The sequence below is a fragment of the Ranitomeya variabilis genome, chromosome 5, assembly GCF_051348905.1.
Source record: "Ranitomeya variabilis isolate aRanVar5 chromosome 5, aRanVar5.hap1, whole genome shotgun sequence".
NCBI classification, from domain to species: Eukaryota; Metazoa; Chordata; class Amphibia; order Anura; family Dendrobatidae; genus Ranitomeya; species Ranitomeya variabilis.
Window position 1 is genome coordinate 610,401,380 of NC_135236.1, and position 15,046 is coordinate 610,416,425.

Here is a 15,046-nt window from a genome sequence, read left to right on the forward strand (position 1 = left end):
TGGTGAAGAGACAGATGGCTGCTCTCCAGTGCTCTGTGTCTGAGAGGATGTGGCACTAATTGAAGTTGATGCATTAGCTGCCATCCATCCGACAACGGCTTCAATTTGTTCTTCACGCAGCAGCGGTGTACGGCGCTCTGACACAAAGCTGCGCATGAATGACTGTTGCCTGGTGAAAGTGGGTGCTGATGAGTCACCGGTGCCCGCAGCAGGCACAGAATCCCCACGTCCCCTCCCTGCTCCGCGCCCACGCCCACGCCCACGTGCCTTACTCACTGCCTTCTTCATCTTGGTTGACTGATAAAGATAAGCAGAAAAGTACTAACGGCTTTGTGTGCTTATTCCTGAGCAACTCCTCCTAACAGGTATAAGAAACACTAATTTTCTAAAGTGTGGACTAGACTTTAATATGAGCTAATGTGGCCTACACAAATGTAAAGTGGTGTAACTGGTGTGTTTGGTGAACTTTATTATTTATTTATTTTTGGGGGGCTGAACTGACAACGGATAGAGCTGCAGTCACACGGAGACCGTGCAGGCACACGTAAACGGCGCTGCAAGGCCCAAAAACCCTCCTCTACGTTATCCTATGTAGTGTTTTTCCACAAGTTAGCTGGAGACGGGTGGAAAGACACTAATAGGATTTTTTTGAAAAAATGTGCAGCAGCCTGCACTACTTAAAACAAAATGAAAATTGATTTGGCGGTATGACGCAGTGAAGAACCCTGAGCTGGAGACAACCAGGCTATGGCTGCTCACAGACTACAGGGCGAGCTGCAGTCACACGGAGACCGTGCAGACAGCCGTAAACGGCGCTGGAAGGCCCAAAAACCCTCCTCTACGTTATCCTATGTAGTGTTTTTCCACAAATTAGCTGGAGACGGGTGGAAAGACACTAATAGGAATTTTTTGAAAAAATGTGCAGCAGCCTGCACTACTTAAAACAAAATGAAAATTGATTTGGCGGTATGACGCAGTGAACAACCCTGAGCTGGAGACAACCAGGCTATGGCTGCTCACAGACTACAGGGCGAGCTGCAGTCACACGGAGACCGTGCAGACAGCCGTAAACGGCGCTGCAAGGCCCAAAAACCCTCCTCTACGTTATCCTATGTAGTGTTTTTCCACAAATTAGCTGGAGATGGGTGGAAAGACACTAATAGGAATTTTTTGAAAAAATGTGCAGCAGCCTGCACTACTTAAAACAAAATGAAAATTGATTTGGCGGTATGACGCAGTGAACAACCCTGAGCTGGAGTGTTGTGAATTTGGTTTTTGGGCTCCCCCGGTGGTCACTGGTGGTACTGGACTTGTGTGCTTCACTTTCTCTGTTCACCTGTTTCCATCAGGATATGGGTGTATCCTATTTAGCCTTGCTGCTCAGTTATTCTAGTGCCGGCCATCAATGTAACCAGAGCCTTTCTGTTGCATGTTCCTGCTTCTAGACTACTATCAGCTAAGTTGGACTCTTAGTCCTAAGTTTGTTTTGCATTTTTGTTCCAGTTCACAGTTATGTTATTTTTCTGTAGCTGGAAGCTCTTGTGGGCCGAAATTGCCACTCCGGTGTCATGAGTTGACACATGAGTCTTAAAGTAATTTCGGGATGGTATTTTAATAGGGTTTTCAGCTGACCGTGAAGTTCCCTATTGTATCTTCTTGCTATCTAGTAAGCGGACCTCGCTTTGCTGAACCTACCTTCATACTGCGTATGTCTTTTCCTCTGAACTCACCGTCAATATATGTGGGGGGCTTCTGTCTCCTTTTTGGGGGAATTTCCCTAGAGGTAAGCCAGGTCTGTCTTTTCCTCTATTAGGGTTAGTTAGTCCTCCGGCTGGCGCTAGGCTTCTAGGGATAAAACGTAGGTACGCCACCCGGCCACTGTTAGTTGTGTGGTAGGTTTAGCTCACGGTCAGCTCGAGATTCCATCACCCAAGAGCTAGTCTGTTGTTTAAGTTCTCTGACGTTCCCTTGCCATTGGGAACCATGACAGTATGGCCGGCCAAGGGTTAAAACCGTTGGCAGAAGAAAGGAGAGAAAAAGAAGTCTGCAGATTTTTATTTTTTTCCTTCTGAGTTTGCTTTTTAGTTGACTCAGTTGCATTTCTGCTCTAATTGCAGCCTTTGTCTCTCTCTCTCCTTCTAATCCTTGAATGGCTCTGATCTCACCTGATTAAAATGGATCCTCAGAGTTTGGTTACAGGTTTGAATAATCTTGCTACGAAGGTTCAAAATTTACAGGATTTTGTTATTCATGCTCCTATATCTGAACCTAGAATTCCTATACCAGAATTTTTCTCCGGGGATAGATCTCGTTTCCTGAATTTCAAAAATAATTGTAAATTATTTCTTTCCCTGAGATCTCGCTCCGCTGGAGATCCCGCACAGCAGGTTAAGATAGTAATTTCCTTGCTGCGGGGTGACCCTCAAAACTGGGCATTTGCATTGGCACCCGGGGATCCTGCGTTGCTCAATGTGGATGCATTTTTTCTGGCCTTGGGGTTGCTTTATGAGGAACCTAACTTAGAGATTCAGGCTGAAAAAGCCTTGATGGCCCTATCTCAAGGGCAAGATGAAGCTGAAATATACTGCCAAAAATTTCGTAAATGGTCTGTGCTTACTCAGTGGAATGAGTGCGCCCTGGCGGCGAATTTCAGAGAGGGTCTCTCTGATGCCATTAAAGATGTTATGGTGGGGTTCCCTGCACCTACAGGTCTGAATGAGTCCATGACAATGGCTATTCAGATTGATCGGCGTTTGCGGGAGCGCAAACCTGTGCACCATTTGGCGGTGTCTTCTGAGAAGGCTCCAGAGAGTATGCAATGTGATAGAGTTCTCTCCAGAAGCGAACGGCAGAATTTTAGGCGAAAAAATGGGTTGTGCTTCTATTGTGGTGATTCAACTCATGTTTTATCAGCATGCTCTAAACGTACAAAAAAGGTTGATAAGTCTATTTCAATTGGCACTTTACAGTCTAAGTTTATTCTGTCTGTGACCTTGATTTGTTCATTATCGTCAATTACCGCGGATGCCTATGTCGACTCTGGCGCCGCTTTGAGTCTAATGGATTGGTCCTTTGCCAGGCGCTGTGGGTTTGATCTAGAGCCTCTGGAAGTTCCTATACCTCTGAAGGGTATTGACTCTACACCATTGGCTAGTAATAAACCACAATACTGGACACAAGTGACTATGCGTATGAATCCAGACCATCAGGAGATGATTCGCTTCCTTGTGTTGTACAATCTACATGACGTTTTGGTGCTCGGATTACCATGGTTACAATCTCATAACCCAGTCCTTGACTGGAAAGCTATGTCTGTGTTAAGCTGGGGATGTCAGGGGGCTCATGGGGACGTACCTTTGGTTTCCATTTCGTCATCTATCCCCTCTGAGATTCCGGAATTTTTGTCTGATTATCGTGATGTTTTTGAGGAGCCTAAGCTTGGTTCACTACCTCCTCACAGAGATTGCGATTGTACCATAGATCTGATTCCGGGCAGTAAATTTCCAAAGGGTCGTTTATTTAATCTATCTGTACCTGAACATGCTGCTATGCGAGAATATATTAAGGAGTCCCTGGAAAAGGGACATATTCGTCCTTCTTCATCTCCCTTAGGAGCCGGTTTTCTCTTTGTATCTAAAAAAGATGGCTCTTTGAGGCCGTGTATTGATTATCGACTCTTGAATAAAATTACAGTCAAATATCAGTATCCTCTGCCACTGCTGACTGATTTGTTTGCTCGAATAAAGGGGGCTAAGTGGTTCTCTAAGATTGATCTCCGTGGGGCGTATAATTTGGTGCGAATTAAGCAGGGGGATGAGTGGAAAACCGCATTTAATACGCCCGAGGGCCATTTTGAGTATTTAGTAATGCCTTTTGGTCTTTCAAATGCCCCTTCAGTCTTTCAGTCCTTTATGCATGACATTTTCCGTGAATATTTGGATAAATTTATGATCGTGTATCTGGATGATATTTTGATTTTTTCGGATGACTGGGATTCTCATGTCCAACAGGTCAGGAGGGTTTTTCAGGTTTTGCGGGCTAATTCCTTGTGTGTGAAGGGTTCTAAGTGTATTTTTGGGGTTCAAAAGATTTCTTTTTTGGGGTACATTTTTTCCCCCTCTTCCATTGAGATGGATCCTGTCAAGGTTCGGGCTATTTGTGATTGGACGCAACATTCTTCTCTTAAGAGCCTTCAGAAATTTTTGGGCTTTGCTAATTTTTATCGTCGATTTATAACTGGTTTTTCTGATGTTGCTAAACCTTTGACTGATTTGACCAAAAAGGGTGCTGATGTTGCTGATTGGTCCCCTGCTGCTGTGGAGGCCTTTCGGGAGCTTAAGCGCCGCTTTTCTTCCGCCCCTGTGTTGCGTCAGCCTGATGTTACTCTTCCTTTTCAGCTTGAGGTCGATGCTTTCGAGATCGGAGCTGGGGCGGTCTTGTCGCAGAAAAGTTCCGACTGCTCCGTGATGAGACCTTGTGCGTTCTTTTCACGAAAATTTTCGCCCGCCGAGCGAAATTATGATATTGGTAATCGGGAGCTTTTGGCTATGAAGTGGGCTTTTGAGGAGTGGCGTCATTGGCTTGAGGGGGCTAGACATCAGGTGGTGGTACTGACCGATCACAAGAATTTGATTTATCTTGAGTCTGCCAGGCGCCTGAATCCTAGACAGGCGCGCTGGTCGTTGTTTTTCTCTCGGTTTAATTTTGTGGTCTCATACTTACCAGTTTCTAAAAATGTGAAGGCGGATGCCCTTTCTAGGAGTTTTGAGCCTGATTCCCCTGGTGATTCTGAACCTACAGGTATCCTTAAGGATGGGGTGATATTATCTGCTGTTTCCCCAGACCTGTGACGGGCTTTGCAGGAGTTTCAGGCGGATAGACCTGATCGTTGCCCGCCTGGTAGACTGTTTGTTCCTGATGATTGGACCAGTAGAGTCATCTCGGAGGTTCATTCTTCTGTGTTGGCAGGTCATCCCGGGATCTTTGGTACCAGGGATTTGGTGGCTAGGTCCTTCTGGTGGCCTTCCCTGTCTCGAGATGTACGAGTTTTTGTGCAGTCTTGTGATGTTTGTGCTCGGGCCAAACCTTGTTGTTCTCGGGCCAGCGGATTGTTGTTATCTTTGCCTATTCCGAAGAGGCCTTGGACTCACATCTCTATGGATTTTATTTCTGATCTCCCTGTTTCTCAGAAAATGTCTGTCATCTGGGTGGTGTGTGACCGTTTTTCAAAGATGGTCCATTTGGTGCCCTTGCCTAAGTTGCCTTCCTCATCCGAGTTGGTTCCTCTGTTTTTTCAAAATGTGGTTCGCTTGCATGGTATTCCGGAGAATATCGTTTCTGACAGGGGGACCCAGTTCGTGTCTAGATTTTGGCGGGCGTTCTGTGCTAGGATGGGCATTGATTTGTCTTTTTTGTCTGCGTTCCATCCTCAGACTAATGGCCAGACTGAGCGAACTAATCAGACCTTGGAGACTTATTTGAGGTGTTTTGTGTCTGCGGATCAGGATGACTGGGTTGCCTTTTTGCCGTTGGCGGAGTTTGCCCTCAATAATCGGGCTAGTTCTGCCACTTTGGTTTCTCCTTTCTTTTGCAATTCGGGGTTTCATCCTCGTTTTTCTTCCGGTCAGGTGGAGTCTTCGGATTGTCCTGGAGTGGATACTGTGGTGGATAGGTTGCATCGGATTTGGGGACAGGTGGTGGACAATTTGGAGTTGTCCCAGGAGAAGACTCGGCATTTTGCTAACCGCCGTCGTCGTGTTGGTCCTCGTCTTCGTGTTGGGGACTTGGTGTGGTTGTCTTCTCGTTTTGTCCCTATGAGGGTTTCTTCTCCTAAGTTTAAGCCTCGGTTCATCGGCCCGTATAAGATTTTGGAGATTCTTAACCCCGTGTCCTTTCGATTGGACCTCCCAGCATCTTTTTCTATCCATAATGTCTTCCATCGGTCATTATTGCGCAGGTATGAGGTACCGGTTGTGCCTTCCGTTGAGCCTCCCGCTCCGGTGTTGGTTGAGGGTGAATTGGAGTACATTGTGGAGAAGATCTTGGACTCCCGTGTTTCCAGACGGAAACTTCAGTATCTGGTCAAGTGGAAGGGCTACGGTCAAGAGGATAATTCTTGGGTGACAGCCTCTGATGTTCATGCCTCTGATTTGGTCCGTGCCTTTCATAGGGCTCATCCTGATCGCCCTGGTGGTTCTTGTGAGGGTTCGGTGCCCCCTCCTTGAGGGGGGGGTACTGTTGTGAATTTGGTTTTTGGGCTCCCCCGGTGGTCACTGGTGGTACTGGACTTGTGTGCTTCACTTTCTCTGTTCACCTGTTTCCATCAGGATATGGGTGTATCCTATTTAGCCTTGCTGCTCAGTTATTCTAGTGCCGGCCATCAATGTAACCAGAGCCTTTCTGTTGCATGTTCCTGCTTCTAGACTACTATCAGCTAAGTTGGACTCTTAGTCCTAAGTTTGTTTTGCATTTTTGTTCCAGTTCACAGTTATGTTATTTTTCTGTAGCTGGAAGCTCTTGTGGGCCGAAATTGCCACTCCGGTGTCATGAGTTGACACGAGTCTTAAAGTAATTTCGGGATGGTATTTTAATAGGGTTTTCAGCTGACCGTGAAGTTCCCTATTGCATCTTCTTGCTATCTAGTAAGCGGACCTCGCTTTGCTGAACCTACCTTCATACTGCGTATGTCTTTTCCTCTGAACTCACCGTCAATATATGTGGGGGGCTTCTGTCTCCTTTTTGGGGGAATTTCCCTAGAGGTAAGCCAGGTCTGTCTTTTCCTCTATTAGGGTTAGTTAGTCCTCCGGCTGGCGCTAGGCGTCTAGGGATAAAACGTAGGTACGCCACCCGGCCACTGTTAGTTGTGTGGTAGGTTTAGCTCACAGTCAGCTCGAGATTCCATCACCCAAGAGCTAGTCTGTTGTTTAAGTTCTCTGACGTTCCCTTGCCATTGGGAACCATGACACTGGAGACAACCAGGCTATGGCTGCTCACAGACTACAGGGCGAGCTGCAATCACACGGAGACCGTGCAGACAGCCGTAAACGGCGCTGCAAGGCCCAAAAACCCTCCTCTACGTTATCCTATGTAGTGTTTTTCCACAAATTAGCTGGAGACGGGTGGAAAGACACTAATAGGATTTTTTTGAATAAATTAGCAGCAGACTACACTAATTGAAAAAAAAAAAAAAAAAAGAACAGTATGAGGCAATGAACCACCCTCCCTGAACTGAATACAACCAGCTATGGATGGCCTATGTGGCTGCACTCAGACTAGAGAGTGGGCTGCACTCACACACACACACACACAGACCTTGCAGATCGCTGTGAAAACAGCGCTACAAGGCAAAAGCAAGGTGAATAGTAGGTGAACACAGCGGTTGCTAAATTAGCCTTTGGAAAGCACAAAGAAGCAAATCGCTATCTCTAAACTGTCCCTCAGTCAGCAAACAGCGTCCTGTCACTAACTGAATTCACAGCAGAGTGATCGCAAAATGGCGCCAGCGACTTTTAAACTGCATCATGACATCATTTCAGCAGCCAATCACAGCCTTGCCAGTAGTTTCATGCCCTCCATGCTAAACAGGATGTGCCCACACTTGGAATCATTCTCATTGGCTGAATTTCTGCATTTTGAATCTTGGAACTTCCGATTCCGGTGTCCGATACGCGGCAAGTATCGGAATCCCGGTATCGGAATTCCGATACCGCAAGTATCGGCCGATACCCGATACTTGCGGTATCGGAATGCTCAACACTAGTGACTATGCAATAAGAAACATGTTTTGCTCACCCCTTTATTTGTTTCAACAGTACACTACACTTGACCTATTTTGAAAAAATTCAAAATGTTTAATCATTTTTGCTTTAAAAATAAATTTACAGTACAGACCAAAAGTTTGGACACCTCATTTAAAGATTTTTCTGTATTTTCATGACTATGAAAATTGTACATTCTCATTGAAGGCATCAAAACTATGAACTAACACATGTGGAATTATATACTTAACAAAAAAGTCTGAAACAACTGAAATTGTGTCTTATATTCTAGGTTCTTCAAAGTAGCCACCTTTTGCTTTGATGACTGCTTTGCACACTCTTGGCATTCTCTTGATGAGCTTCAAGAGGAATGGTCTTCCAACAATCTTGAAGGAGTTCCCAGAGATGCTTAGCACTTGTTGGCCCTTTTGCCTTCACTCTGCGGTCCAGCTCACCCCAAACCATCTCAATTGGGTTCAGGTCTGGTGACTGTGCAGGCCAGGTCATCTGGCATAGCACCCCATCACTCTCCTTCTTGGTCGAATAGCCCTTACACAGCTTGGAGGTGTGTTTGGGGTCATTGGCCTGTTGAAAAATAAATGATGGTCCAACTAAATGCAAACCGGATGGAATAGCATGCTGCTGCAAGATGTTGTGGTAGCCATGCTGGTTCAGTATGCCTTCAATTTTAAATAAATCCCCAACAGTGTCACCAGCAAAGCACCCCCACACATTACACCTCCTCCATTTTTCACGGTGGGAACCAGGCATGTAGAGTCCATCTGTTCACCTTTTCAGCATCGCACAAAGACACGGTGGTTGGAACCAAAGATCTCAAATTTGGACTAATCAAACCAAAGCACAGATTTCCACTAGTCTAATGTCCATTCCTTGTGTTTTTCAGCCCAAAAAATTCTCTTCTGCTTGTTGCCTGTCCTTAGCAGTGGTTTCCTAGCAGCTATTTTACCATGAAGGCCTGCTGCACAAAGTCTCCTCTTAACAGTTGTTGTAGAGATGTGTCTGCTGCTTGAACTCTGTGTGGCATTGACCTGGTCTCTAATCTGAGCTGCTGTTAACTTGTGATTTCTGATGCTGGTGACTCGGATAAACTTATCCTCAGAAGCAGAGGTGACTCTTGGTCTTCCTTTCCTAGAGCAGTCCTCATGTGAGCCAGTTTCTTTGTAGCACTTGACGGTTTTTGCCACTGCACTTGGGGACACTTTCCAAGTTTTCCCAATTTTTCGGACTGCCTGACCTTTATTTCTTAAAGTAATGATGGCCACTCGTTTTTCTTTACTTAGCTGCTTTTTTCTTGCCATAATACAAATTCTAACAGTCTATTCAGTAGGACTATCAGCTGTGTATCCAACAGACTTCTGCAGAACACAACTGATGGTCCCAACACCATGTATAAGGCAATAAATCCCTCTTATTAAACCTGACAGGGCACACCTGTGAAGTGAAAACCATTCCCGGTTACTTTGAAGAACCTAGAATATAAGACATAATTTCAGTTGTTTCACACTGTTTTGTTAAGTATATAATTCCACATGTGTTAATTCATAGTTTTGATGCCTTCAGTGTGAATGTACAATTTTCATAGTCATGAAAATACAGAAAAATCTTTAAATGAGATGGTGTGTCCAAACTTTTGGTCTGTACTGTATACTGCATGACTGAATAATGTCTGCACTCAAGAAAATTCAAGTTGAGCAGATTAACAGAAAGCACTTACACAAACCCAAATAAAAGTTAGTGCCTTTGTTTTGCTTCCCTGCATTCATGTTACACACAGAAAAATGTGAAGAACACACCTAATTAATACAGACATGTAGATTTTTGCAATACCTAAGAATATGTTTTGGCTTAAAAAAATTGCATTTAATTTAAAATATGAGTATAAGCATGATTATAATGCTGATTTATGCAGCACAAATAAACCAAAATAACGCACTTACAGATTATGCATAATTAAGGTAAATGCTTTAGTTTGGTTTGTTTGTACCCATTTAAAATCGAGGACTGCAGATTTTTGGTAACAGTCTGCATCTAAGCAAATTTTGATATTCTACCAGCTATTTAAAAGTAAAAAAATAACATTAACTCAAGTTTTAGCTTATTGAATATAGCTAAGATTAGAATACGCATACATTATCTTTCAGGTAATGGAAACGGAAAATAAATGTGTGTGCTTTTTAACATTGTAACTTGTAGCCTTTATAAAATGGTAAAACATCTCATATTTTTAAAGTGTATCAGTATTTAAAACTTTGAAACTTGAACTATCCTGTTAATGCTACCTAACACAATTGTATTAGAAATAACTCCTGTTGCTTTTAAAAATGTTCTTGCAACAATTCTGTTAATTATTAAAACGTGCTTTTTGAGCATTCTATTAGAATATTTTAACAAAAAGCCAAAGTAATACAGGTTCACATGCATGAACAGAAAATAGGTTACTAAATTAAACAAATCATTACCCAAATGAGGAAAAATGACATGTTTCTTTAAGTTTCCTTTCAGCAAGTGACAGATTTTTAGTTCTTGCAAATGTTTTTTTATAATCTGGACAATACACCCTGAAACCAATGAATGTTATGTTCCCTTACCTTAATTTGACTAAAAATAGTATATTGAGCCCATTTTACTGTCCTTTATAAAGAGGAAATCAGGTATCAACTGAAGGGTTAACTATGCTATAAGAACTATAATTTTTTCATGTCTTTTTATTTAACATTCCTAGTGAACTACACTTGACTTGGTCTGCAAAACTCTTAAAGCTGTAGTAATTTTTGCCTTTAAAATAAATATATGTTACCTAACTGAATAATGTCTGCCTTGAAGAAAATTCATGGTGAGCAGATTGACAAACCAGAAAGCACTTACCCAAATTGAAATAAAAGTTAGTGCCTTTGTTTTGCCTACCTGCATTCATGTTACACATAGTACAATGGAAAGAACACACATAATAAATACAGACATGTGAATGTTTGCAATACCTAAGAATATTTGTAGACTTAAAAAATTACACTGGATTTAAAAGAAGAAGATAAGCATGAATATAATGCTGATGTATGCGGCTCAGATAAACCAAAATAATGCACTTACAGACATTCAATGATTAAAGTAAATGCTTTAGTTTGGTTTGCTTTTACCCATTTCAAATCAAGGACTGCAGATTTTTTACAAAGATCATAGTGTAAAACAACTTTGATAATATACAGGCTGCTTAACATTACAAAGCTAACAGTAACTAAAGTTTTACTTTTATAAATATAACTAAGATAAGAACATACCCTATCTGTCAACTAAAGGCAACCTAAAATAAATGTGCAAACTTTTTGACATTGTAACTTGTACCCTTTAAAATGGCAAAACTTCTATTTTTTGTTAAATTGTATAAAGATTTAAAGATTTGAAACATGAACTATCCTATTCTACCTAACAAAACTGTGTTAGAAATAGTGTGTGTTGCTTTTAAACATTTTCTTGCAACAATTCAATTATTAAAACATGTGTTTTGTGCATTGTACTAGAATATTTGAACCAAAAATCCACAGAAATACAATTTCATAAACATCCAAATGAATTAACAGATAACAGGTGAACTAAATTAAATCAAATGATTACCTTAGTGAGCAAACAAGACATTTCTTCAAGTTTCTCTTCATGAAGTGGCAGATTTCTAGTTCTTGCACATCTTTTTATAAGCTGGAACAATACACTCAGAAACCAATGAAATGTTATGTGCCCTTCCCTTAATTTGCCTATCAAAAGCAGTTTACTGAGACCATTTTAATTACCTTTAGGAGATAAAATCAATTATCAACTGAATGGGTGACTATGCAATAAGAAACATGTTTTTTTCATGCCTTTATTTATTTCAACAGTACACTAAACTTGACCTATTTTGAAAAAATTCAAAACCTTTAATCATTTTTGCCTTTAAAATAAATATATGTTACATAATGGAATAATGTCTGCACTCAAGAAAATTCAAGTTGAGCAGATTAACAAAACAGAAGGCACTTACCCAAAATCAAATAAAAGTTAGCGCCTTTGTTTTGCTTCCCTGCATTCATGTTACACACAGAAGAATGTAAAGGACACACCTAATAAATACAGACATATAGATTTTTGCAATGACTAAGAATATGTGTTGACTTAAAAATTTACATTTAATTTAAAATATGAGTATAAGCATGATTATAATGCTGATTTATGCAGCACAAATAAACCAAAATAACGCACTTACAGATTATGCATAATTAAAGTAAATGCTTTAGTTTGGTTTGTTTGTACCCATTTAAAATCGAGGACTGCAGCTTTTTGGTAACAGTCTGCATCTAAGCAAGTTTTCATATAGTACCAGCTATTTAAAAGTAAAAAAATAACATTAACTCAAGTTTTAGCTTATTGAATATAGCTAAGATTAGAATACGCATACATTGTCTTTCAGGTAATGGAAACAGAAAATAAATGTGTGTGCTTTTTAACATTGTAACTTGTAGCCTTTTTAAAATGGTAGAACATCTAATATTTTTAAAGTGTATGAGTATTTAAAACTTTGAAGCTTGAACTGTCCTGTTAATGCTACCTAACAAAATTGTATTAGAAAAAACTCCTGTTGCTTTTAAACATTTTCTTGCAACAATTCTGTTAATGATTAAAACGTGCTTTTTGAGCATTCTATTAGAATATCTTAACAGAAAGCCAAAGTAATACAGGTTCACATGCATGAACAGAAAATAGGTTACTAAATTAAATCAAATTATTACCCAAATCAGTAAAAATGACATGTTTCTTTAAGTTTCCTTTCAGCAAGTGACAGATTTTTAGTTCTTGCAAAAGTTTTTTATAATCTGGACAATACACCCTGAAACCAATGAATGTTATATCCCCTTCCCTTAATTTGACTAAAAATAGTATATTGAGCCAATTTCACTGCCCTTTATAAAGAGGAAATCAGGTATCAACTGAAGGGTTAACTATGCTATAAGAACTATAATTTTGTCATGTCTTTTTATTTAACATTCCTAGTGAACTACACTTGACTTGGTCTGCAAAACTCTTAAAGCTGTAGTAATTTTTGCCTTTAAAATAAATATATGTTACCTAACTGAATAATGTCTGCATTGAAGAAAATTCATGGTGAGCAGATTGACAAACCAGAAAGCACTTACCCAAATTGAAATAAAAGTTAGTGCCTTTGTTTTGCCTACCTGCATTCATGTTACACATAGTACAATGGAAAGAACACACGTAATAAATACAGACATGTAAATGTTTGCAATACCTAAGAATATTTGTAGACTTAAAAAATTACACTGGATTTAAAAGAAGATATGCATGAATATAATGCTGATGTATGCGGCTCAGATAAACCAAAATAATGCACTTACAGACATTCAATGATTAAAGTAAATGCTTTAGTTTGGTTTGCTTTTACCCATTTCAAATCAAGGACTGCAGATTTTTTATAAAGATGATAGTGTAAAACAACTTTGATAATATACAAGCTGCTTAACATTACAAAGCTAACAGTAACTAAAGTTTTACTTTTATAAATATAACTAAGATAAGAACATACCCTATCTGTCAACTAAAGGCAACCTAAAATAAATGTGCAAACTTTTTGACATTGTAACTTGTACCCTTTAAAATGGCAAAACTTCTATTTTTTGTTAAATTGTATAAAGATTTAAAGATTTGAAACATGAACTATCCTATTCTACCTAACAAAACTGTGTTAGAAATAGTGTGTGTTGCTTTTAAACATTTTCTTGCAACAATTCAATTATTAAAACATGTGTTTTGTGCATTGTACTAGAATATTTGAACCAAAAATCCACAGAAATACAATTTCATAAACATCCAAATGAATTAACAGATAACAGGTAACTAAATTAAATCAAATGATTACCTTAGTGAGCAAACAAGACATTTCTTCAAGTTTCTCTTCATGAAGTGGCAGATTTCTAGTTCTTGCACATCTTTTTATAAGCTGGAACAATACACTCAGAAACCAATGAAATGTTATGTGCCCTTCCCTTAATTTGCCTATCAAAAGCAGTTTACTGAGACCATTTTAATTACCTTTAGGAGATAAAATCAATTATCAACTGAATGGGTGACTATGCAATAAGAAGCATGTTTTGTTCACGCCTTTATTTATTTCAACAGTACACTACACTTGACCTATTTTGAAAAAAATCAAAATCTTTAATCATTTTTGCTTTTAAAATAAATAAATATGTTACATAACGGAATAATGTCTCCGCTCAAGAAAATTCAAGTTGAGCAGATTAACAAAACAGAAGGCACTTACCCAAAATCAGATAAAAGTTAGAGCCTTTATTTTGCTTCCCTGCATTCATGTTACACACAGAAGAATGTAAAGGACACACCAATAAATACAGACATATAGATTATTGCAATGACTAAGAATATGCGTTGACTTAAAAAATTACATTTAATTTAAAATATGAGTATAAGCATGATTATAATGCTGATTTATGCAGCACAAATAAACCAAAATAACACACTTACAGATTATGTATAATTAAGGTAATTGCTTTAGTTTGGTTTGTTTGTACCCATTTAAAATCGAGGACTGCAGATTTTTGGTAACAGTCTGCATCTAAGCAAGTTTTCATATTGTATCAGCCATTTAAAAGTAAAAAAAATAACATTAACTCAAGTTTTAGCTTATTGAATATAGCTAAGATTAGAATACGCATACATTATCTTTCAGGTAATGGAAACGGAAAAGAAATGTGTGAGCTTTTTAACATTGTAACTTGTAGCCTTTATAAAATGGTAAATCATGTAATATTTTTAAAGTGTGAAGCTTGAACTGTCCTGTTAATGCTACCTAACAAAATTGTATTAGAAATAACTCCTGTTGCTTTTAAACATTTTCTTGCAACAATTTTGTTAATGATTAAAACGTGCTTTTTGAGCATTCGATTAGAATATTTTAACAGAAAGCCAAAGTAATACAGGTTCACATGCATGAACAGAAAATAGGTTACTAAATTAAATCAAATCATTACCCAAATGAGTAAAAGTGACATGTTTCTTTAAGTTTCCTTTCAGCAAGTGACAGATTTTTAGTTCTTGCAAATGTTTTTTATAATCTGGACAATACACACTGAAACCAATGAATGTTATATTCCCTTCCCTTAATTTGCCTAAAAATAGTATATTGAGCCCATTTCACTGTCCTTTATAAAGAGGAAATCAGGTATCAACTTAAGGGTTAAATATGCTATAAGAACAATAATTTT